The 27,016-nt window shown below is 38.6% G+C and overlaps 1 protein-coding gene and 1 pseudogene across 3 annotated transcripts in view; one reads left to right on the top strand and one right to left on the bottom strand.

The window, feature by feature from the left end:
• Nucleotides 1–27,016, bottom strand: part of TNFSF18 (TNF superfamily member 18) — a 108,837-nt gene that overhangs the window by 59,678 nt on the left and 22,143 nt on the right. Inside the window, exon 1 of one of the 3 annotated variants that reach the window (XM_043485879.1) lies at nucleotides 21,196–21,214. The exons of the other annotated variants lie outside the window; for them this stretch is intronic. The gene's annotated coding sequence lies outside the window, so the exon portion shown is untranslated. Of the gene's footprint in view, nucleotides 1–21,195; nucleotides 21,215–27,016 lie in introns of those variants that run through there. 3 annotated transcript variants of the gene reach the window in all.
• On the top strand, nucleotides 8,417–9,088 carry LOC122451747 (annotated as a pseudogene).

The following is a 27,016-nucleotide window of genomic DNA, read 5'->3' as shown; positions in this document are numbered from 1 at the left end:
CAAATTTGGATTTAGATAAAAACATGAAAATGTATTTTCAAGGCAGAAATCTCTAATATCCTTAAGATGGAAGATTGAATATAACAGGAAGTTTAAAAAACAAAGCTAGTTAAATAGAATTCATATGATGAAAAAAGGGGAGATTCTGGCCTTCAATTTCTTAGCCATAAAAGCATCACTTGAAACTGCAACAGTAAATAAAAGGTGACAGAAACATGGCTAGAAGATACACATTTTAAGAAATGAGGAAAACCAGCTAGAAGATAACATTTTGCAGGAATATTTTCCTTCTGTTCAACTCTTCAAGTATGATTTCATAAAGCCTGAATGTTTCAGCCCTTTGCTAAGTTCTTTGGTGAACTATCATTTAATTTTCACTGTTTTGAAACCCAGAGTTATTATTCCATACAGTTTCTCTGTTCAGGTGAACTCTGTTGCCACATGCAATACTGCTTCTACACCATCATTCTATCATTCAAAGTTCAATTATCTTGTCTTAGTTATTATCTTATTTGACATCTTCATAGACTTTAACATTATTAACCAAATTCAAAACCCTCTTGGTTTCTAGGCTACCATTCACTTCTAGTTTCCTGTTTGCCTTTTGTCTCATCTTCATGGATTCTTTCTTGATTTCTCTTTAAAACTAGGGTTCATTGGGATTCAGTCCTAAAGTTTCTTTTCATATTACATGACGTCTCTAAAGAAAGTGATGTCAAGCAAGATGGCAGACTAGAAAGCTCCAAGCTATCACTCCCCTGCAGAACCAAGTAGACAAATATAGACTGATAAGAAATAGTTTTGTTGGATCTCTAGAAATGAGTCAAATATCTACAGCAATCAAGGAAAGACTCAAAAGTTATACACTTAACATAGAAAATTTTGTGGTATTTTGCTAACTCTTTGTCCCATCCTCTCCCCTTCACAGTGCAGTGCATTCAGAAGGCCATCACCTCAATCCCTCTCTCCTCTCTTGGGACAGAATTTAAAAAGTAGAACTTGTTTGCAATATTCTGAGAGTTCCTGAAAGACAGGTTTCTATCTTACCTAATATAAATCTCGGAGAGAAACAGAAGCATAGTTTGGATATCAAGTTGAAGGCTACTGAAAGCTATAGCAGGCACCTTAGTGCAAAGAGATGGAGAGGACTGCAAACTCACAGATGGCAGAGGACAAGAGATTATAAGCAAAGTAATATAGCAGAAGGTCTAAGACTCCAAGAAGAAGCAAAGGTGTCTTAGGGAAATTCAAACATTTTAAAAATGTAAAGGCATTACAAGTCATGTAAAGGCAGTTTGACAGTTTCTTATAAAAATTAAACATATTCTTACCATATTACCCAGAAATTTCACCCCTTGATATTTATCCAAAGGAATTGAAAACATATCCACCCCAAAACCTGCATGTGGATGTTCCAATAACTGGAAGCAACCAAGATGTCCTTCAAGAGGAGAATAGGTAAATAAACTGTTGTACATCCAGACAATGGAATTTCATCCAGCACTAAAAAGAAACTATCAAACCATGCAAACACATGGAGAAACTGCAAATGCATATTACTAAATGAAAGAAGCCTAGTTGTAAAAAGCTGTGTACTATATGATTTCAAGTAAATAAATAGTGAAAAAGGTAAAACTACGGAGACCCTAAAAACATCAGTGGTTGACAGGGAGGCTGTGGAATGGAGGCAAAAATAGGCAGAGCACAGAGGATTCTCAGAGCAGCAAAAATAAAATATATTACCATCATGGATAAACGTCACTATACATTTATCCAGATCCACAGACTGTCCAACACCAAGAATAAAACCTAAGGTAGACTCTGAGTAATTACATTGTGTCAATGTAGGATCATCCTTCATTTTATTTTTTTTTCACCCTTCATTTTAAAATTTGTCATTCTGCAAATCTGTTTGTAGAGCAGCAATTGAGATGCAGATATAGAGAAGAGACATGGATAAGGGTGGGAGAGTATAGGGAGAGGGTGAGATAAATGGAGAAGAGTAGCGTGGATGCATATACACTAACATGTGTAAATAGACAGCCGATGGGAATTTGCTACATGACTCAGGGACTTAACCTGGGGCTCTGTAATAACCTAGAGGGGTGGGAATGAGCAAGAGGTGGGAGGGGATTTGAGAGGGAGGGGATATACGTACACCTAAGGTTAATTCAAGTTGATATATGACAGAAATCAAACCAATATTGTGATTCAATTAAAAATAAATAAATATTTTTTAAAAATAAATAAAATCTGTAATTCTAATGAGTGATTTTGAAAATGGGAAAAGATATGCATGGGTGAGGACAGGTGACATATGGGAAATCTCTGTGCCTCCCATTCAATTTTGTTGTAAATCTAAAAAGGCACTAAAAAATCATATTTTTTAGGCTAACAAACACATGAAAAGATGCTCAACATCACTCATTATCAGAGAAATGCAAATCAAAACCACAATGAGGTACCATTACACGCCAGTCAGGATGGCTGCTCTCCAAAAGTCTACAAGCAATAAATAGTACAGCCACTATGGAAACAGTGTGGAGATTTCTTAAAAAACTGGAATTAGAACTGCCATATGACCCAGCAATCCCACTTCTGGGCATACACACTGAGGAAACCAGATCTGAAAGAGACATGTGCACCCCAATGTTCATCGCAGCACTGTTTATAATAGCCAGGACATGGAAGCAACCTAGATGCCCATCAGCAGATGAATGGATAAGGAAGCTGTGGTACATATACACCATGGAATATTACTCAGCCGTTAAAAAGAATTCATTTGAATCAGTTCTAATGAGATGGATGAAACTGGAGCCCATTATACAGAGTGAAGTAAGCCAGAAAGATAAAGAACATTACAGCATACTAACACATATATATGGAACTTAGAAAGATGGTAATGATAACCCTATATGCAAAACAGAAAAAGAGACACAGATGTACAGAACAGACTTTTGGACTCTGTGGAAGAAGGCGAGGGTGGGATATTTCAAGAGAACAGCATCGAAACATGTATATTATCTAGGGTGAAACAGATCACCAGCCCAGGTTGGATGCATGAGACAAGTGCTCAGGGCTGGTGCACTGGGAAGACCCAGAGGGATGGGTGGGAGGGAGGTGGGAGGGGGGATTGGGATGGGGAATACATGTAAATCCATGGCTAATTCAAGTCAATGTATGACAAAAACCACTACAATATTGTAAAGTAATTAGCCTCCAACTAATAAAAAATAAAATAAAATAAACTATAAAAAAAAATTCACTAAACTTTTCGCCTAAAAAAAAAATCGTAGTTTTTAAAAAACACCCATATATACAGGAGAAAAAAACCCATGCACAGAATCAGGAAAGATGAATGCACAGTCTGAGAATACCTCACATCTTCATACCAGGCTGATTGGCAAAGGTCTTGGCATTGAGTTAGTCCCTAAAGACAGGGAGTGGTGACTGTTTCAAATGCTTAATTCTCAACAAAATGAAAACACAACATGCCAAAACTTATGTGATCAGGAAAAAGACGGTCTTAAAGGAAATATTTATAGCTGTAAGCAAATTAAAAAAGAAAAAAAAAATTTCCAAATCAACCACCTAAAATTATATTAAGGAACTACAAGGAAAACAAACTAAACCCAAGGTTAGCAGAAGGAAGGAAATAATAAGGACTAGAGCAGAGAGAAGCAAAATAAAGAATAAAAAGCAATAGAGAAAAGTGAAACCAAGAGTTGGTTCATTTTAAAAAATTAACAAAACTGATAAATTGTTATCTTAGTTGACTAAGAAAAAGAAAGACTCAAATAACTAAAATTAGAAATGAAGGATTAGACATATCTACCAATTTTATAAAAAATATAAAGGATTGTGAGAGTGTACTAAAAACAACTGTACATAAATAAATTGAATAACCTAGGTGAAATGGACAAAAATCTAGAAACACACAGCCTAATGAGGAAATAGAAAAATATAAGCAAACTGGTAACTAGTAAAGAGATTGAATCAATAGTCAAAACCCTCTCCAAAAGAAAAGCTAAGGACCAAATTACCTCACTGGTGAATTCTATCAGACATTTAAATGATGAACACCATCCCCCTCAAACTGTTCCAGAAAACTGAAGAAGAGGAAACATTTCCAACTCATTTAAAGTGGGAAGCATTGCCTTGCTATCAAAGCAAGACAAATTCACTACAAGACTACAGACTCATATTCCTGATGAGTAGCAATGTAAAAGTCCTCAACAAAACACTAGCAAACAGAATTCACCAGTTATTAAAATAATTATATGTCACAATCAAATAGTATTTCTTCCTGGAATGTAAGGATGATTCCAATATGAAAAGTAATCAATGTAATACAGGATGAAGGGGGAAAAGCACATGATCATTACAACTGATACAGAAAAAGCATTTGACAAAATTCAACCCTTTCATGAAGAAAACTGCCTCAGCATCATAAAATCCATATATGAAAGGTCCTAGCTAATATCAAACTCGACAGTGAAAGAATGAAAGCATTTTATCTAAGATTAAGAACAAAACAAGGTTGTCCATTTTCACTACTTTTATTCAACAAAATACTGGAAGTTCAAGCCAGAGCAATTAAGGAAGAAAAATATAAAAGGCATTCAAATTGGAAAGAAAGTAGTAAAATAATCTGTTCTCAGACAACATGATCTTATCTTACAGAAATCTTTAAAGATTATGCACACACATCCTAACTTGTAGAATAAACAAATTTTAGCAAATAGTTCTGAAAGAAGAAAACACAACTGCAGGACACAGAATCAATACACAAAAATCATCTTCATTTCCATACACTAACAGAAAACAATTCTAAAAGGAAATAAGGAAAATAATTCCATGTAATAACATCTAAAAGAATAAAATACTTGGAATAAACATAACCAAGGAGATAAAAGACTTGTACACTGAAAGCTACAAAATGTTACTTAGATCTCTAAGAAGATGCTAACAAATGGAAAGACATTCAATATTCATGAACTGGAAATTTAATATTGTTCAGATGTGAAAACTACTGAAAGAGATCTACAGATTCAATATAATTTGTATCAAAATGATACAAAAACCCAAATGATGGGTTTCGTTTTTTATTTTATTTTTGCAGAAATAGAACGATGTATCTTAAATTCATTTAGAACTTCAAGGGACCCAGAATGGATAGAACACTCTCAAAAAGGAACAAAGTTGGAGGTCAGACACTTCCTATTTCAAAATTTATTACACAGCTATGGACATCAAAACAGTGTTGTATCGGCACTGTATATACACAGAGTAATGGAATAAACTAGAAAGCCCAGAAATAAACCCTAGCATATGTAATCAAATGATTTTTTAACATGGGTGCTAAGTCTGCACAATTGGGAAATGAGTCTCTTCAACAAATGGTGTTGGGAAAACTGGACATTCACATTCGAAATAAGAAAGTTGGATCCTTACCCTATACTGCCGGCCTACGAGTCTCCGTGGGCCTACTGGTCACTGAGTATCTCTATTTCCCTCAAAAGGTATGCACACTCAGTCCTTCACATTCTTATCTCTGCTGGAAACCTTCTCTAAGAAACATCCATTCCTCCTTTAAGCCCAAATTAAATAAAAATTTCTCACCCTTGAAGTCTTCCCTGATGTTCCTAGGGGTACACTGACGCTTCCTACTCCAGACGTCTTCTCTTGTCTCTGTCCCAACAACCAGTGAGGGCTGGTAGTTCTCTGCATACCTGCGAATCAATCTCTCCCATGACCCTGTGAGCACCTGGTAACGCAGAGTGTGAACACCATTCTGTGTTAATGAGCTAAATATTCCCAGAGCTCATTATATTACCTAACACACAATAAGTGCTCGGAGATCTTAATTCATTGATTGGGAGATGTGAGGGAAGAAAAGTGATTTGTAGAAATAAAGAACCATGTTACTATAACAGGCCTAGTTGACTTAATATCTGCAGTTCCTGTTTAGCACCTGCAAAGTTACTCGCTTTATAAAACACAAGTACTAGATAGTGACCCTCTGAAAGAGGGGAAGTGGATTATGGTGCCACCATGACCTGGGATAATGTTTGGCACATAGGAGACAGTCAGTGTGGAAGAAAAGAAGAGAAGTGAATGAGGGCACGAGGAAAGAAGAAAAGGAGGAAGAAGGGGAGGAAAGGAAGAAATTTCAGAAATGTCTCTAGAGTCTATAACCTACAAAATCAAAGGATCCAGATGCCTAATCATCATGGAATTGGGCTTTCACTTAAGTGGGGAGCCCAAGAGCCTATTAAGTATATTCTTCAGATGGAAAAACTGACTGGTCCAAACCTCCACAATCAGAAAGCAGTAGAGTCAAAATTCAACTTGACTATCTCCAAAGACTGTGCTGTGCTCCTTTTTCATAACAACCTGACTACATACCTACCCATGCTTTCTTCATCATTCACTGGCTTATATTTAGTTAACATGTGCCTGGTGGCTCAGCCAGTAAAGAATACGCCTGCAACGCAGGAGACCCAGGTTCAGTCCCTGGGTCAGGAAGATCCCCTGGAGCAGAGAATGGCTACCCACTTCAGTATTCTTGCCTGGAGATTTCCATGGACAGAGGAACCTGGTAGGCTCCATCCAGTCCATGGGGTTGCAGAGAGTCAGATACGACTGAGCAACTAATACTTAAAAGGAACTTACTGTATGCTAGGCACTTCTCTAAGTGCTCTGAAAGCATTAAATCACTGAATCTTATGATGGTGAGGTATCATTACTGGTGACATTTTACAGATGAAGAAACTGAGACAGAGAATTCAAGATCTCACTTTATATAGGTAAGAAAACTGAACAAAGAAATTAGTTTTCCCAGAGTTAGACTGTTAGTGGCAAAACAGGACCCAATGCCAGCAGTATGTATTTAAAAGTCTATGCATTGAGTCTTTAAACCATCTCTATTTTTGTTTCAAAAAATAATCCATTGGTAAACTGAATTGTACTTCCTACTTGTTAGTCAAGATAATAACACTGAGATTATAACCTAGGATTAATTGTCCTGCTTGCCTTTGGTCTATTACCTTTGCTTTTTAAAAATCTGTTCAATGGTCAGAGACAACCTTGATTTTGCCATTTTGAAAATTATTTCTATACTACTTCTAAATTATAGTGTGAATCAGATGAGAAAGTATGGAAGAAGCCACATGGATTACTTTCTTACTCTAGAAAAAAATTCATAAAGATATGCCTATGTTTTTAAGTGACAAACAGAGATTCCAAGTGAATTTAGTTCTCATTCTAACTCCAGTCATTTGGTACTGGCTTCTTGGAGCTGTATGCTGAACAGTTCTAAAACCATGTTCTGCTACAAATAAGTATGGTGGTAGTGGCTTAGTTGCTAAATCATGTCTGACTTTTGCAACCCCATGGATTATAGCCTGCCTGGCTCATCTGTCCATGGGATTTCCCAGGCAAGAATACTGGAGTGGGCTGCCATTTTCCTCTCCAAAAGAAAGTTTAATTTTCAAATTATTCAGAAAACCATAAACAACTTTCTGACTTCCCAGTGGCTTTCTTCCTCCTCTGTATGAAGGGCCTTTAAGCTCTAGCTGCAAAGATGCACTTTTTCCAGTCAGCAACTCACCATAAACAGACTTAAACTCAGCAAAATTGTTTAAGGATTAAAAACTCAAAGTGTTCTATCTTAAAGAAATAAACTAATCTTGAAGGATAAAAAACAGATTTTCATTTAATTTTCACAATTTGATGAAAGAAGGATTATGCTTATCTATTTTGTACATAAGCAAAGTGAGGCACATAGAAGTCAAATGGATTGACAAGCGGACATGTAGCTTCATGTAAGTAGCAAGAGGAAGAGCTGAAATTGAAATGCTAGTATGACTGTGGACAAAGGCCATCCTATTTTCAGTTCAAGAGTCATTAGGACACCAAACAGAAAGATATATCAGATAGAGGGTGATACTTGAGCAATGTGTTTGGCTCTAAACTCTGACAGCCATTGCAAAAGGGAAGCAAATGTGTTAAGTGATGAAGTTTTCATTTTCTTGTATTTAAGACACCAAATCATCTGAAAGAGAAAAAAGAAAGGAAAACATTTCCTGGACCCATCTCTATGAGTGTCATGTAGATAACATCTGACGATAACTTCTACTCTTTTTACATATGACTTTAAAATGCTGTCCAAGGCAACCACTCACTGCAGCAAAGGGTGGACAGAGTGACTGGGGCTATCAATCCACCCCTCACCCCCAGCTTCCAGCCTGTCCTGCTGCCCCAGGCCCCAGATGAGGGTATACGCTTGGAGTGGGAGCTGGCACTGGACACCAATGATTGGCCAAGCCAAAGGAGCCAGAGCCTCAGGCTGGGGGAGGTTTACAGGTGTAGAAACTATACCCCAGTTATCACAAAACCTGGCACCCAGAACATGATGAATGTTAATGACCTCAAACTCAGGATGTCCAAACCTGGACAAGAACACCTGCTACACTTCTGGAATGAGCTGGAAAAAGCCCAACAGCTTTATGCAAAGCTCCAGGCCGTGAACTTTGAGGAGCTGAACTTCTTTTACCAAAAGGTGACTGATCGATTTAATCATTCTTCCCAGCCAGAGAAAGTGGATGCTTGAACAGAACCTGTCCTTCAAGAGGTGTTGGGCAGGGATACCAGGGATTCAGATCAGCTGCAGGCCTGGGAAACTGAAGAACAAGGACTTTTCCAGATTTCTCAGAACAAAGTGGCAGTTCTTCTAGCTGGCGGGCAGGGGACAAGACCTAGTGCTACATGTCCCTACGGGATGTATGATGTTGGTTTGCCATCCTGTAGGACACTTTTTCAGATTCAATCAGAATGCATCCTGAGACTTCAATAGTTAGCTGAATAATATCATGGCAACAAATGCATCTTTTTGAGGTATATAATAACCAGTGACAGAACAATGGAATCTACAAAGTTTACGGTGTATGAAGTATTAGGGGAAGATGATTTTTCCCCACTGAAGGACAAAGACAGTCAGAATGGACAACTCTACTACTGCAAGGCACATTTTGATGTCTCTCCATCATTGCTGGGTCTTCAATGCAAGAGGCCACATCATAGATGAAGGTGGCGCCAGTGATGCACCAATCCAATGTGAAATCTCTCCTCTTATTTCCTATCCTGGAGAAGGACTAAAAAGTTATATGACAGAGAGAGAATTCCACAAACCTTTAATCACTGATGAGAATGGAGTCCGTGAAGAATGGTATGAGCCAGATACCAAGTTCTCCCATAATAAGAACACCTTTTATTTTTGGTTGACTGATCATAAACCTATAGGACCTCATCTGAAATACTCAAGTTTGAATATCCACAGGCTTTCATTTTGCTCGATAAACTCTCACAACTACTCCATATTCCCTAAGATCCAGATGACTGAACTTCAGAAAACATTTTTATGATTCTCAACTGACTGAAGGTCTTATTTATATTTTTCAATAGTATAACTTTTTTTCTAAGTTAAGGAAAATATTGGCCATCTAGGAAATTTCCTACAGCTTAAGTATAGTCAGGGTGATTTAACATCACTTTACTTGGAGCTAAAAGCATTTGTATTGGAAGTTGTACATAGAAAAAATATGTTATTGTACATGTTAAAAGGTTTCCATGGTACTATAAGTTTATTTTACCAAAAATAAAATTTTTAAGAAAAAATAATAAAATGCTGTCCAAATGTACAAAATGGCTCTTTATAAAGGCAGAAGTATAATGTATAAAATGTCAGATGAAAGCCAGTTGGTTGAAGTTGATAGTGGGATCCAAGTGAATCAGTTCCCAGGAGTAAATCAAAGAATCTACACTTTGATAAAAAGCCATAAAATTTGAAGGCCTACTCTTGTGCTGACAAATTGCATTAGGTCATTTTGTACATAGAAATGACTCAGTGGTGAGTGAGAAATATAAAAAGGGGAAAACTGTATTTTGTTCATCTTCTCACATCTGAAAGACAATGAGGTAAGCAAACAAATATACTGTAGTCTAGTGATCATTTCTAAGCTAGACTTTTAACTAATAGGGATCTGTTTCCTCTTGTGGGGAAGCGTAAGTATGGCTTCCAAAGCCACAGACTTTCTAGTTGGCTTTTAAATGTTTTTTCTGAATCATAACTAGCTTAAATGGGAAAAAAAAAAAGAAGTAGACAGTTTCCAAGCACTCACAAGCCTGAGTAAATAAATTTCACACTAATTGAATGAAGTGAAAGCTTTTTTTATTCCTGTTTTTAACTATAAGAAATATTTTTCCTTTCTGAGTGGTTGATGGGATACCCAATTTCCAGAACTGTGATAAGACTTGTTAAAGTCATCTGACTCACAGGGCTACTGAGTGCGAGTGGAAACCGCTCTGTGGACCACAGAAATCAAACATTCATGAATTCTTGGTACCAGCTCTAGAAAATCAGGTGACACCAGACACTCGTTGCAGTACACAATCTAAAGGATCTTCCCCTTACATCACATATCAATGCCCTATTTCCTATATTTATTAACAAGGAATAAATTATTTACATGTTTAATTGCCCTAGAGAATAAGAGGTTCAGGCAGTAACCTAGAAGGCAATAAAAGAGAAAGCAAGAGAAGTCACTCTTGTAAATAAAGCATGTAGTAATTCCCATGTGATGAGATGGCATGCCAAGAAATTACTGCATATTTATCTGTAGAAAGGACTCAATTCCAGATTTTCTAAAGTTTTCACTGAGAGTTACTGTTTTCTACTCCCGAACAAAGGTAAACAGTGTGCTATCAGAAAAATATGAACTGTTTGGTTCAAGTTAGTGTTTTTATTGTCTTCAGATAAATATTCAAGAGTGAAAATACTGGATCATATGGTAGCACTATTTTTCATTTTTTGAGGTACTCCCACACTGTTTTCCATAGTGGCTGCACCAATTTACATTCCTACCAGAAATGCATGATTGTTGGTGATCTGTATGTCTTCTTTGGAAAATGTATATTCAGGTCCTCAGCCCATATTTTAATCAGATTATTTGAGTTTTTTTTATGTTGAGTTATATGAGTTCCTTATATATTGTGAATATTATCTCTTATCAAACAAGGCATTTACAAATATTTTCTCCCATTCAGTAGGTTTTCTTTTTTGTTTTGTTGATAGTTTCCTTCACTGTACAAAAGCTTTTAGGTTTGATTAGATCCCATTTGTTCATGTTTGCTTTTGTTTTCTTTGCCTTAGGAGAACAGGTCCAAAAAAAACTGCCATGATTTACATTCAAGAGTGTTCCACCCATGTTTTCTTCAATAATGACACAAGAAATTTGTAATCAAATTGGGGAAATGTACTTCACAAGAGCACCACTTCCAGACATGTCTCTGAGCTTTCACATGACTGACTACTACTCCTTCTTTAAAAACTCTTCTCTTAGCTTCTATCCTACTTCACATCTTTTTTTCATCTGCTTTAGTATTTATGGTAGGTTCCTCTTTCCTAGCCCATGCCTAAAATATTGGCATTCATTGATATTTGGTCTACAGTTCTTTTCTCTTCCCTTATGGCCACTTTTTGCAGCCAAAGATGGAGAAGCTCAATACAATCAACAAAAACAAGACCAGGAGCTGACTATGGCTCAGATCATGAACTTCGTATTCTCAAATTCAGACTTAAATTGAAAAAAGTAGGGGAAACCACTAGACTATTCAGGTATGACCTAAATAAAATCCCTTATAATTATACAGTGGAAGTGACAAATAGATTCAAAGGATTAGATCTGATAGAGTTGCTTGAAGAACTATGGACAGAGGTTTGCAACATTGTACGGAGGCAGTGATCAAGACCATCCCCAAGAAAAAGAAATGCAAAAAGGCAAAATGGTTGTCTGAGGAGGCCTTAAAAACAGCTGAGAAAAGAAGAGAAGCTAAAGGCAAAGGAGAAAAGGAAACATATACCCATTTGAATGCACAGTTTCAAAGAATTGCAAGGACAGATAAGAAAGACTTCCTCAGTGATCAATGCAAAGAAATAGAGGAAAACAATAGAATGGGAAAGACTAGAGATCTCTGCAAGAAAATTAGAGATACCAAGGAAACATTTCATGCAAAGATGGGCACAATTAAGGAGAGAAATGGTAAGGACCTAACAGAAACAGAAAATATTAAAGAAGAGGTGGCAAGAATACACAGAAGAACTATACAAAAAAGATCTACATGACCCAGAAAGCCATGATGGTGTCATCACTCACGTAGAGCCAGACATCCTGGAATACGAAGTCAAGTGGGCCTTAGGAAGCATCACTACAAACAAAGCTAGTGGAGGTGACAGAATGCCAGTTAAGCTATTTCAAATCCTAAAAGATGATGCTGTGAAATTACTGCACTCAGTTCAGTTCAGGTGCTCAGTCATGTCTGACTCTTTGGGACCCCATGGACTACAGCTTGCCAGGCCTCCCTGTCTATCATCAACTCCCGGAGCTTACTCAAACTCATGTCCATTCAGTTAGTGATGCCATCCAACCATCTCATCCTGTCCTCCCCTTCTCCTCCCGCCCTCAATCTTTCCCAGCATCAGGATCTCTTCTAATGAGTCAGCTCTTCGCATCAGGTGGCCAAAGTATTGGAGTTTCAGTTTCATAGCAGTCCTTCCAATGAATATTCAGGACTGATTTCCTTTAGGATGGACCGCTTGGATCTCCTTGCAGTCCAGGGGACTCTGAAGAGTCTTCAACACCACAGTTCAAAAGCATTAATTCTTAAGCACTCAGCTTTCTTTATAGTACAACTCTCACATCCATACATGTCTACTGGAGAAACCATAGCTTTGACTAGATGAATCTTTGCTGGCAAAGTAATGTCTCTGCTTTTTAAAAATAAAAAAAATAAATTAATTTAAAAAATAAATAAATAAACTGAGCAAATGTAGGTGAATGCCTTGGTCCTAAAGGCTATAAGGGACTTTGACAAAACCAAATAGAATGGCAGCATTGCCATTGGCCTTGGAGCTCATGGTGTTTGAATTTTAGTACTGATACAGATAAGATTTAACAGAATACTTTGTACATTGATCTAAAGTATTTAAAGGCAATTCATGGTGGAAATCTCATTAAAATTCAATATAGAAAAGTGTTCTTATACTGATATTTAAAATAAAATAAAAAATGCTGTCTAGGTTGGTCATAACTTTCCTGAGAAGGAGTATGCATCTTTTAATTTCATGGTTGCAGTCACCAATGCAGTGATTTTGGAGCCCCCAAAAATAAAGTCTGCCACTGTTTCCATTGTTTCTCCATCTATTTGCCATGAATTGATGGGACCATATGCCATGATCTTAGTGTTCTGAGTGTTCAGTTTTAAGCCAACATTTTCACTCTCCTCTTTCACTTTCATCAAGAGGCTCTTTAGTTCTTCTTCACTTTCTGCCATAAGGATGGTGTCATCTGCATATCAGAGGTTATTGATATTTCTTCCAGCAATCTTGATTCCAGCTTGTGCTTCATCCAGCCCAGCGTTTCTCATGATGTGCTCTGCATATACATTAAATAAGCATGGTGACAATATACAGCCTTGACATACTCCCTTTCCTATTTGGTCCCAGTCTGTTGTTCCATGTCTGGTTCTAACTGTTGCTTCATGACCTGCATACATATTTCTCAAGAGGCAGGTCAGGTGGTCTGGTATTCTCATCTCTTTCAGAATCCTCCATAGTTTATTGTGATTCACACAGTCGAAGACTTTGGCATAGTCAATAAAGCAGAAATAGATGTTTTTCTGGAACTCTCTTGCTTTTTCAATGATCCAACCAATGTTGGCAATTTGATCTCTGGTTCCTCTGCCTTTTCTAAATCCAGCTTGAACATCTGGAATTTCACAGTGCAAGTATTCTTGAAGTCTGGCTTAGGGAAATTTGAGCATTACTTTACTAGCATGTGAGATGAGGGTAATTGTGCAGTAGTTTGAGCATTCTTTAGCATTGCCTTTCTTTAGGATTGCAATGAAAACTGACCTTTTCCAGTCCTGTGGCCACTGCTGAGTTTTCCAAATTTGCTGGCATATTGAGTGCAGCACTTTAACAGCATCATCTTTTAGGATTTGAAATAGCTCAACTGGAATTCCATCTCCTCCACTAGCTTTGTTCATAGTGATGTTTCCTAAGGCCCACTTGACTTCACATTCCAGGATGTCTGACTCAAGGTGAGTGATCACACCGTCGTGATTATCTGGGTCGTGAACATTTTTTTTCAGTGCTGCACTCAATATGCCAGCAAATCTGCAAAATGCAGCAGTGGCCACAGGACTGGAAGAGGTCAGTTTTCATTTCAATCCCAAAGAAAGGAAATTTCAAAGAATGTTCAAACTACTGCACAGTTGCACTCATCTCACACATAGCAAAGCAATGCTCAAAATTCTCCAAGCCAGGCTTCAATAGTACATGAACCGTGAAATTCCAGATGTTCAAGTTGGATTTAGAAGAAGCAGAGAAACCAGAGATCAAATTGCCAACATCCACTGGATTATCGAAAAAGCAAGAGAGTTCCAGAAAACATCTACTTTTGCATTATTGACTTTGTCAAGGCATTTGACTGTGTGGATCACAACAAACTGTGGAAAATTCTGAAAGAGATGGGAATACCAGACCACCTGACCTGCCTCCTGAGAAATCTAATTGCAGGTCAAGAAGCAACAGTTAGAACTGGACATGGAACAACAGACTGGTTCCAAATAGGAAAAGGAGTACGTCAAGGCTGTATATTGTCACTCTGCTTATTTAACTTATATGCAGAGTACATCATGAGAAATGCTGGGTTGGAAGATGCACAAGCTGGAATCAAGATTGCCGGGAGAAATATCAATAACCTCAGATAGGCAGATGACACCACACTTATGGCAGAAAGAGAAGAAGAACTAAAGAGCCTTTTGATGAAAATGAAAGAGAAGAATGAAGAAGTTGGCTTAAAACTCAACACTCAGAAAATTAATATGGCATCCGGTCCCATCACTCATGGCAAATAGATGGGGAAACAATGGAAACAGTGAGAGACTTTATTTTTGAGGACTCCAAAATCACTGCAGATGGTGACTGCAGCCATGAATTTTAAAGATGCTTGCTCCTTGGAAGAAAAGCTATGACCAACCTATACAGCATATTAAAAAGTAGAGACATTACTTTACCAACAAAAATCTGCTTAGTTAAAGCTATGGTTTTTCCAGTAGACATGTATGGATGTGAGAGTTGGACTATAAAGAAAGCTGCGCACTGAAGAATTGATGCTTTTGAACTGTGGTGTTGGAGAAGACTCTTCAGAGTCCCCTGGACTGCAAGGAGATCCAACCAGTCCATCCTAAAGGAAATCAGTCCTGAATATTCATTGGAATGACAATTGATGCTGAAGCTGATACTCCAATACTTTGGCCACCTGATGTGAAGAACCAACTCATTGGAAAAGACCCTGATGCTGGGAAAGATTGAAGGCAAGAGGAGAAGGGGACGACAGATGATGAGATGGTTAGATGGTATCACCAACGCAATGGACACGAGTTTGAGTAAGTTCCAGCAGGTGGTGATGGACAGGGAAGCCTGGCATGCTGCAGTCCATGGGGTTGCAAAGAGCTGGACACGATGTTCAGTGCTTGCTAAGGGGAATTAAATATTATAATAACAAGTGCAAGTATTGCTGAGAAAACAGACGTCAGGCCTCTTGGCCGTGCACTGAGACCCATCAAGCCTGCCCTAGTCTATTGTGAGTAGTGTGTCCCCTCATTTTTATTGCTTAGGCTTTTGTGGGCTCAGAATCCAGAATTACTTAAATTACACAGAATCCACCTGGAGCAGAGCAAGACCAGACAAATGGCTTCTTCCTGTGGAACAAAGACTTGAAGGCCCCACTCCAGTACTTTCTGTTTTTTATTTCTCAGGAAGAGCTTTGCACAGCTAAAGGACCATTTATACTTGAAGTAGAGCCTTGTTAACCACAATACTGCTTTACAATGTTCACATTAGCTCATAAAGATGTGACTGTGGGTTTTCTTTCATGGGCTGACATTCACTTATAACCCAAGAGTGGGACCACAAATACCAATAAGAACATAGCCCTATTTCCTCCCTTCCTTTCCTACAAGGACACCAAACTTTCTGCCAAAGGTTTTCCTCAACAATCAATTTTGAGGTTTCAAGCCAATGGTATAGCTTCCGCACAAGCAAAGAGTGGCAGACTCTAAGCCCTCTAGGCCACTCCAGAAGCCCATTGTCCTGGGCTACATTATCATCACCTCCAACCTTACTAATTTCTCTTAAGAGAACTATCAGCCACTAATTTGGGATTCATACTTAGCATACTTATCCTTCATTACTTAGCATTTGAGGATACAAACCAATTAGTGATGTTACAGGGCTCTGGCCTTTTGGGAAAACAACCAACTCCAAGAAATGTATAGAAGGAAATCCCACCAAAGGGACAGAGGTTTACCCATTCAAATGGAAATGTAGGGTCTTGAATACTTTGAACATGCTAGTGCAACTGAGAATCCTTGGGAAAAAGTATGACTAACAGACCAGACAAGAATATGACTCCAGGGCAGCGCTGTGCCTAAATGAGAGGACATTTCAGAATTAGGTTTCCTATGGTGTGAGAAGGGCTTCCCTGGTAGCTCAGTCAGTAAAGAATCTGCCTGCAGTACAGGAGGACTCAGTTCCATCCCTTGATCGGGAAGACCCCCTGGAGAAGGAAATGGCAAAATGCTCCAGTATTCTTGCCTGAATAATTCCCATGTATAGAGGAGCCTGGTGGGCTGCAGTCTATGGGGTTGCAAAGAGTCAGGCACGACTGACTAACAGACACTCTGTGAGGAAGCATGGCAAAAGGAATGTGTTGTTATTAGAGAGTGGAGGGCCTCAGGGGAGAGGCTGCTAATGGGCCCAGGAGGAGAGTCAGGGAATGAAAGAAAACAAGATTCCTCAGTACAAGGCCAACTAGCTGTCTTGCATGACTATGCTTGTGACTGAGCATCTTTGAGTATAATTTGACCATGGAATCCTCTCGTGCAAAATTTTGTGGAGACTATGTTTCTTGGAATATGAGGAGAAAGGCAGGGGAGGATAAAAGGAGAATGGTCAAGACTTAAGCAATTTCAGTCCCTTTATCAGGAGAGTATGTGGAGAGAGGTCTTGGTATACCGTGGCCTGGGAGAAAAAACAAAAATGTTGTGGAACAAGAAGACAGCACAAGGAAAGTCAACCCTACTTGCTCCCATCTTTCCTTTCCAGGGCATGAGAAAGACGCAAGAGCCAAAGTTTTTCTTTTAATAATTCACATCCAGAATTTAACTTCCAGTTTGACGCTTTTTTGGTGAAGAAGCATCCTCTGGACCATTCAGTTGACAACACCACATATTTATTGTCACCCTTTTTTGTGCTAGGTGCTGGAGATACAACAGAATATCAGGGGAGCCATCTTTAAGTCAGCAGTCCATCAGGGACTCTCTGCTTGAAAATCGGTGAATAAAATTCAGTTTCCATGTTACTCTCTCCATACATCTCACTTCTCCTTCCTTCCCCACCATCCCACCCCGTGTCCATAAGTCTGTTCTCTATGTCTGTTTCTCCATTACTACCCTGCAAATAATTCTGGAAACTTACATTACCATATGTAAAATAGATAGCCACTGGGAATTTGCTCTATGACTCAGCAAAGTCAAACAGGGGCCCTGTAACAATCTAGAGGGGTGGGATGGGAAGTGAGATGGGAGTCAGGGGACATGGTTATACCTATGGCTGATTCATGTTGATGTTTGGCAGAAAACAACAAAATTCTGTAAAGCAATTATCCTTCAATTAATAAATAAATAAAAATTTTTTTTAAAAAAGTCATCTTTCTTGGAATGCTCCACCACATCATCAGTCTCTAATAATAGCGAAGTTTTTTTTTTCCCAAGATACCCTGATCTAGCTGCAGGGATCACTGCATTCCAACCTCCAGGGAATTAGTTAATGACTCAGATGGTCTGTCAGTTGAGAATGATTTTTTAGGATGGGGAGCGCTCCAGATCCGTTCAACGTTGTTAGCTGTTCGTTTTAAGACATGGGAGCCAGGAGCAAGTCCAAAACCAGCTCAGATAGGGTTATGGCCTAAACTCATGAAAATGTCCTTTTCCTCACTCTGTGACCCTCTCACTGTTTTTATCATCACTGTTACTGTTTTTAATGACTGGAAAGGAGTTGCTTCACTCTACTGTGTAGCTTTATATTATTAAACGACAAACTGTTTGAGTGAAATTAAACTCACATAGAGACTAAAAAGGGAACTTGAGGGATTACCACCAAAGATGCTTTTGGGGTTGAAAGTCTTCAAAGTTTGCTTTCCCTGCTGCTTTCTCAGTGCTCCCTTTCTTGGAGTGTCAGGGGTTCTATCTCAGGCAAAGAAGCAATGACTGCTTTATTTTTAAGACAGCCCTGTCCTCTACAGCACTCTAGGGTCCCTTCCTTTGTCCATGGTGAGCACACCAATGTTTTCTGACTCAGCTCAAATGCACAACCTGTTAAGTTTTTCCAAACATCTCCTGAAAGAACCAGGTATTCTAGTGTACCAGTTGTTTACACCATCACTGAACCATTTGTCATGCTGAATTGGAATTGTTTATGCACATTATCTAGCTTATTAAAGTATGAGGACCCCAGAGAAAGAGACTTATTTTATTTCCTTTTGAGACATTTCCCTCTTCTCCCTCATAGAACATAACAGAAATTTGGTAAGTTTTGCAAAATAAATCAATGAACAAATAATAATGTTTTACTTAGATATAGTACTTTACAATTTTGCTTACAATAATAATATGCATTTGGATGGCACTTTATTCCTCCACAGTGTATTTAGATACATACTCGATTTGATTCTCAAAATACTATTAGGTAAGGCAGATATTATTAGAACCCTATTTTCACAGCTGCCAACAGTCTGAGGAGAAGCCTTTTCCACTTTACCCAAACCTAGTAAGAGAAGGAAAGGGGACATAAACCCAGAATTTTTTAATTTCAAATATAGGACTCATGCCATCACACTTAGCACTCTGCAATAAGAGGGACAATTTGAACAAGAGAACTTTACTCAGACTCATTCCAGAATAGAAATAATTGATTTCAATCTGGACCCACACAACATGGTCTTAACACTTCCCAGGAAGATAAGGAAGCTCCTTTTTGTTCAGCTAAAGCATTTTATAATTTTGAATTTAAAGATTTTTGAGCAGCTATATCTAAGGCAACAAAGAAAAGTCCTGTGGAGATGAAAAGGGACATATAGAAATAGAATCTGGAATGACCTTAGAAGGCTTTGGATGAAGGAATTGTTTGGTACTGATTAAAAGCAATGAGATGGCACTAGTGGTAAAGAATCCATCTGCTAATGTAAGAGACATAATGTGATGTGGGTTCGATCCCTGGGTTGGGAAGATCCCTTGGAGAAGGAAATGGCAACCCGCTCCAGTACTCCTGCCTGGAGAATCCCATGGACAGAGGAGCCTGGTGGGCTCTAGCCCACAGGGTCACAAAGAGTTGGACACAACTGAAGCAACTTAGCATGCACTCAAAGGCAATGAGACAATTAGGCAAGGAAAAAGAAATAAAAGGCATCCAAATTGGAAAGAAAGAAGTTAAATGTTATCTGTTCAAAGATGAGGCTATCTTACATATAGAAAAATCTAAAGACACACACACACCCCTTCCTGTTTAGAGCTAATAAACGAATACAGGAAAGTTCCAGAATACAAATTTGACACACAAAAATCAGTTATAATTTTATACACTAACAATGAATAATCCAAAAAGGAAATTAACAGTTCTATTTACAATAGCATCAAAATTTGTTTTAAATCTACAAATGAATTTAACTAAGGAGGCAAAAGATTTGCACATTAAATACTGTAAAACATTACTCAAAAAAGTTAAAGCATACACAAATAAATGGAAAGACGTCCCATGTTTATAAATTAGAAGATTTAATTTTGTTAAGACGGCAATACTACCCAAAATGACCTACAAATTCATTGCAATCCCTATCAAAATCCCAATGGTGGGATTTTTGCATAAATAGAAAAACCCATCTTAAAATCTCTATGGACTCTCAAGAGACTCAGAATAACCAAAAAACAATCTTGAAAATGAAGAACAAAGTTGAGGAACTCATATTTCCTGGTTTCAAAACTTACTGCAAAAGTATAGTCATCAAAATTTTATGGTACTGGTATAAGGACAAAAATGTAGACAAAAGAACAGAAGACAGTCCAAAATTAAACCTTTTCACAGTCTCTTGATATTTAACAAGGATACTAAGACCATTCAATGGAAAAAGAACAGCCTTCCCAATGAACAGTGCTAAGAAAGTTGGATATCCACATGAATAACAAGAAAGTTGGATGCTTACTTTATTATGTACAAAAATTAACTCAAATGGATCAAACACCTAAACATAAGAAATAAAACCCTTAGATGAAAATAAAGGGGAAAATCTTCCTGACACTCGCTTTAGCAATGATTTCTTGGATATGACACCAAAAGTCCAGACAAGAAAGAAAACAGATAAACTGATCTTCATCAAAATTATAAACTGTTCTGTATCAAAGGATGCTGTCAGTAGAGTGAAAAGGTAACTCATGGAATAGGAGAAAATATTTACAAAGCATATATCTAATAAAGGATCAACATCCAGAATATATAAAGAATTCCCATGATCTAACAGACAAAAAAAAAAAAAAAATCCAAAAATGGGTAAAGGGCTTAAATAGACATTTCTTCAAAGAGGATATATGAATGGCCAATAAGCACATGAAAAGATATTCAGTATCACTATAGCCATTAGGAAATGTAAATCAAAACAACAATGAGGTACCACCACATGTCCATTAGGATACCAATTATCCAACAGAGGGGGAGGAGAATAAAAAGGATTGGCAAATGCTGTGCTACACCCCACAGCCCTACAAGCCCTATACTTGCCCATCCTCAAGACCAGAGAAAGAGCTTGGAGTCAGCAACAGAGCCATCAATGGTTTAACATATAGGAGGAGCTTATGTGTGTGAAGCAAGGTCCTGGAGCAAAACCCCACCATGTATGGCAGGCAGCAGGGACAAGACAAGGCAGCAGGCTTTGCTTCCGGGGCAGGGGGTAGTTACCAGTAGGAAATGACATCAAGTTAGCTCACTGGTTACTAGGAAAACCAGCAGACGGGTACTCTTACCACCCTTTTGATGAGCTATGCTGGTGACTAAAGTTACACCAATCGTCAGCTGGGACCTGTGGCAAGAACATACGAAGGAGAGTCACGTGAGTAGGGTGTAGGTGAAGAAGGCACTGGTCCAACCAGGGCTGTACAGAGGACGTGAGAACAGCCATCTTGGGTGACCTGATCATATACTCCACCTCTACATACACAGCCCGACCCTTATAATCTTGGTCTGCCCCTTTTCTTTGATATCCCTGGGGTAAGGTATGTAGGGGGGCACTGCAACCAGGTGTCACACATACAATACAGACAACAGCAGCCAAAGAGTATCAAAATAAGGTACCTAGTGCACTAAAAACAGTCATTTGCCAATATCTGGGCTAATTTTGGAGCCAAGATCTTTGCAGGTGAATGGAGAGGAAGTCAAGGGCAGTGGCACTCTGACTAGTTATAAGGAAGGTCAGGCCATCCCCGGTTTTCACACACTCAGAGCCACCCCTACGAGGAGGGGAAGGCCTCAGCTCTAAGAGGAACATTCTAGTGACCTAGCAAGGAGTCAACAGTCACAGTACAAGTCTGTCATCCCTGTTATTTGGGAGCCATTAGGGGTATGATACGTTATGCGTTTCCGAACAAAATCCCACTTGTGTGTCCAGCAGCCAGCCTATTCCATTCCACATAGCATTGCTCAGCGGGGCTGATGGGCATCCAACCTGACAAAGTGTATGAAAATATTTATGGATGGGGTGCTTCTGACATATTGGCATGCAGGACAGGGAGACTGTAAGAGTCTTCCCTCACATTCTCAATCCTCCCCACCTGGTCCCATTAGCCAGAAGGAAGACAGAAGCCCAGAGGAAGACAACAGCAGCATCTTGCTGTAGACCCAGAAAACAGATTCATTTCATAGCAAGGCCATTAATACTGCTCAGTCCTAAAATAGATTTCCCCCACTCAGGCTGGGGATGAAATGTAAGATATCTGATAGGCACAATACACGGGAGATGAGATAGTTAGGCAAAATACAAGCAGTAACCACATTCAGAGATAGTATCACATCTGCCAGTGTTTTTACACCCTGGCGTGCAATACGGTTCAGAAATCAAGTTTTTTACTTGTAGATTTTTGGATAGCAGCCTACAAGCAATAAATGCTGGAGAGGGTGTGGAGAAAAGGGAACCCTCTTACACTGTTGGTGGGAATGCAAACTAGTACAGCCACTATGGAGAACAGTGTGGAGATTCCTTAAAAAACCTGGAAATAGACCTGCCATATGACCCAGCAATCCCACTTCTGGGCATACACACCGAGGAAACCAGATCTGAAAGAGATACGTGCACCCCAATGTTCATCGCAGCACTGTTTATAATAGCCAGGACATGGAAGCAACCTAGATGCCCATTGGCAGACGAATGGATAAGGAAGCTGTGGTACATATACACCATGGAATATTACTCAGCCATTAAAAAGAATTCATTTGAATCAGTTCTAATGAGATGGATGAAACTGGAGCCCATTATACAGAGTGAAGTAAGCCAGAAAGATAAAGACCAATATAGTATACTAACGCATATATATGGAATTTAGAAAGATGGTAACGATAACCCTATATGCAAAACAGAAAAAGAGACACAGATGTACAGAACAGACTTTGGGACTCTATGGGAGAAGGCGAGGGTGGGATGTTCTGAGAGAACAGCACTGAAACAAGTATACTATCAAGAGTGAAACAGATCACCAGCCCAGGTTGGATGCATGAGACAAGTGCTTGGGGCTGGTGCACTGGGAAGACCCAGAGGGATGGGATGGGGAGGGAGGCGGGAGGGGGGATAGGGGATGGGGAACACATATAAATCCATGGCTGATTCATGTCAATGTATGGCAAAAACCACTACAATATTGTAAAGTAATTAGCCTCCAACTAATAAAAATAAATGAAAAAAAAAAAAGAAATCAAGTTTTCAGTAATACAGGAGCATGTCTAAAAATTACATCTACAATGGCCACTTGAACGTCTGAACCACATCTAATCCATTTGAGATTCAAATGCACTCCCCTCTTCAATGGTCAAAGCAGAGATACAATGCATGTCTGAGGGGCCACAAAACAGGCCACTCTGGTCAAAAAAGTTTAAGTTAACCATGCACATGCCAGAATGACTTCTCCATACTTTAATATGTGCACGTTTTTCCATTATTTTCCCTTTGATTACAAACCTTTCAATAGACTGAAGTATATGTCTCTCAAAACCAGGGTGAATGTTGCCTGCCCTGTGTCTAAATCATATCCTCCTGCACTAGTCCTCCTTTACACTTGCTAGTTATCCATACTGGGGGAGAGCAGAGAACTGATCAGATATTGTGAACACATTTAGAGGTATGTTAATGAAGAAACATTTTAGAGACTATACATTATACCAAATTGTTAGAAAAAAAACTGTTTCTGTGCTTCTAGTAGCAGACTTCAAGCAAGTGGTGTTACAGAGCATGAGTAGGTATACTGTGACAACTTCACTAGAGAATCCTCTTTCCATCCTGAACATCAGAGCAAAAGTATGACTAACACAGTAACTTTCATAAATACAGACCTCAATTAGCATAACTAGAATTTAATACCCATTAAACATATTTTTCTCTCAGAAATTATCCTCATCTCTGCCAAACACAGGCAAATCAAGGCTAATTTTTGTTTGCAAAATAAGTCTGGTCAATTGACCACACAGGCTCCTCCGAACTGGCTGTGGGGCAACTCAGGAGGAGTCAGACTGAATTCCCCAAAGGACTCTTAAGACCAGGAAAGTCAGGCTTCCTGCTGGTTCAATGGTTAAGAATTTGCCTGCCAATGCAGGATATACTGGTTCAATCCCTGATCCAGGAAGATCCCACATGCCACAGGGCAACTAAGCCAATTAAGCCCACAGTCCCTAGAGCCTAAGCTCTGCAACAAGAGAAGCCACCAATGAGAAGCCCGGACACACAACGAGAGAGCCACCCCCACTTGCCACAACTTGAGAAAGCATATGTGCAGCAAAGATGGCCCAGTGCAGCCAAAAAAGTAAAGACCAGGAAAACCATGTCCACATTGGTGGATTTCTCCCTTCTAGAGACCCCCAAAATGTTGAACTTCCTGCACATGTCTGCACAGTCTTTCTCATTCACCCGATCAGACCACTTGGAACTCAAAGGCCTCCAATTTCTGAAGGTACTAGGCAGAGAGAGAATAAAAATGTTTCAATTCTACCCACAGGCGTAGTTAACCAAATTGCTTTAAGTCACAACTAACTTGAGGGGAAGGGCTTCCCTATATCTGGAAAACATAGATCAAAACCAGAAATATTCCACATAAAAACCATAAAAATCATAACCATATTCACCAGTTCACTCAGTAGCCAATCTTTTTGTTAACTTTTCTTATTGAAGTATAATTTAAAATGTTGTGTTAATGTATGAGATACAGAATTTTAAATATATTTGTGTAGGGTATGATTAATACAAATTAAATATAAATTTATCATATTTAAATTATTAATGACATTATTCAAGATGCTTCAGCGTCTTGGGACTGATGGTGAAGCTGAAATTACAGTACTTTGGCCACCTGATGCAAAGAACTGACTCATTAGAAAAGACCCTGATGCTGGGAAAGATTAAAGGCAGGAGGAGAAGGGGATGACAGAGGATAAGGTGGTTGGATGGCATCCCCGACTCGATGGACATGAGTTTGAGCAAGCTCTGGGAGTTGGTGATGGACAGAGAAGCCTGGTGTGCTGCAGTCCATCGGTTTGCAAAGAGTTGGACATGACTGAGCAACTGAACTGATTCCAGTTGCACCTATTAATTTTTTCTGTACTTGATAACACATTCTCAGAAATGTTAATATCTCACTATGGTTATATATTTTTCTTTCCCTTTATATTTCTTCTGGTTTTTGCTTTATGTATCTTTGTTTCTTTCTGGTTAAGGTATCTAATGGTTCATGATGTCTATCTTCTCTGTGAATTATACCTTTTATCATTAAAATATTCATCTGTTTCATTTAAAATAAATTTTAAAATGATGTTAGTTTCAAGTGTACAAAGTGATTTGGTTATACACACTATACTTTTTTCATACTCTTTTCCATTATGGGTTATTACAAAATATATAGTTCCCTGTGCTATACAGCAGGTCATTGTTATATATTTTGTATATAGTAGTATGTATGTGTTAATCCCAAACCTCTAATTTGTTTCCACCTGCCAATGATTCCCTTTGGTAATCATACACTTGTTGTCCATGTTTGTAAGTCTATTTCTCTTTTATAAATAATTCTTTTTTTAGATTTCACATATAAACAATATCATGATATTTGTCTTTCTGGGTCTGACTTCCCTTAATATGATAATCTTTAGGTCCATCCATGTTGCTACAAGTGGCATTATTTCACTCGTCTTTTGGCTGAGTAATATGCAATTACACACACATACATGACATCTTCTTTACCCATTCCTCTATCAATGCACATTTAGGTTGCTTCCATGTCTTTGCTATTGTAAACAATGCTACTGTGAACACTGGGGTGCATGTATATTTTTGAGTAAGAGTATTCTGCAGATATATGCCTAGGAATGGGATTACAGGATCATAAGGTAACTATTTTTAGTGTTTTAAGGAACCTCCAAACTGTTCTCCATAGTAGGTGTACTGATTTACATTCCCACCAACAGGGTAGGAAGGTTCCTTGTTCTCCACACCAGAATTTATATTTGGAGACATTTTGTTGATGGCTATTCTGACCGATAAGGTGATACCTCATTGTAGTTTTGGTTTGTGTTTCTCAAATAATTAATGATCTTCAACATCTTTTCATGTGTCTCTTGGTCATCTGTATTGTCTTCTTTGGAGAAATGTCTATTGAAGTCTTCTGTCAATTTTCCCATTGCTGTTCAGTCACTAAGTCATGTCCTACTCTTTGCGACCCCATGGACTGCATCATGCCAGGCTTCCCTGTCTTTCACTATCTCCCAGAGTCTGCTCAAATTTATATCCATTGAGTCGGTGATGCTGTCTAACCATCTCATTCTCTGCTGCCCTCTTCACCTTTTGATTTCAAATTTTCCCAGCATTAGGATATTTTCCAATGAGTTGATTCTTCATATCAGGTGGCCAAAGTATTGGACCTTCAGCTTCAATCTTTGTTTTTTGATATTAAGCTATAAGAGATACTTGTATATTTTACAAATTAATCCCTTGTCAGTAGCATCATTTGCAAATATTCTCCTATTCCATAGGTTATCTTTTCATTTTGTTTATGGTTTCTTTTGCTGTGCAAAAACTTGTAAATTTAAATAGGTCCCATTTGTTTATTTCTGCTTTTATTTCTATCACTCTAGCAGATGGACAAAAAAAAATATGGCTGCAATTTACGTCAAAGAGTGTTCTGCCTATGTTAACCTTTTATGAAGTTGAAACAGTGGGGAAAGGGGCAGGACACAAAAGCTAGATAATGAAGAAGGAACAACACTGCTGTTGGAATGTGGTAAAGACTGGCTAGCACCAGCTAAAACCAAAGTGGCTTTGAGAATAGTCTGATCATTTACTTTAGCTTAGTGTATCTTCATTATGATACTAATACACAGTGCCAGTTTGGAGGTAGATCATAAAATGTCCATAAGTGGGCAATGGCCCAATTCCTGGAAAATTCCCACACTATTCTAAAACAGCAGAAATATTCCTCCCACACATTAGCCTTCCCCTTCATGGATCACAGACTTGTTGTTGTGACAGGGCTTGCACAGCTCAGTGAAGCTATGAGCCATGCCATGCAGGGCCACCCAAGATGGACCAGTCATAACGAA

Source organism: Cervus canadensis, chromosome 13 (assembly GCF_019320065.1).
Source record: "Cervus canadensis isolate Bull #8, Minnesota chromosome 13, ASM1932006v1, whole genome shotgun sequence".
Classification (NCBI taxonomy): domain Eukaryota; kingdom Metazoa; phylum Chordata; class Mammalia; order Artiodactyla; family Cervidae; genus Cervus; species Cervus canadensis.
The sequence above is the reverse complement of the archived record's forward strand: the minus strand, read 5'-3'. Positions and strand labels throughout refer to the sequence as shown.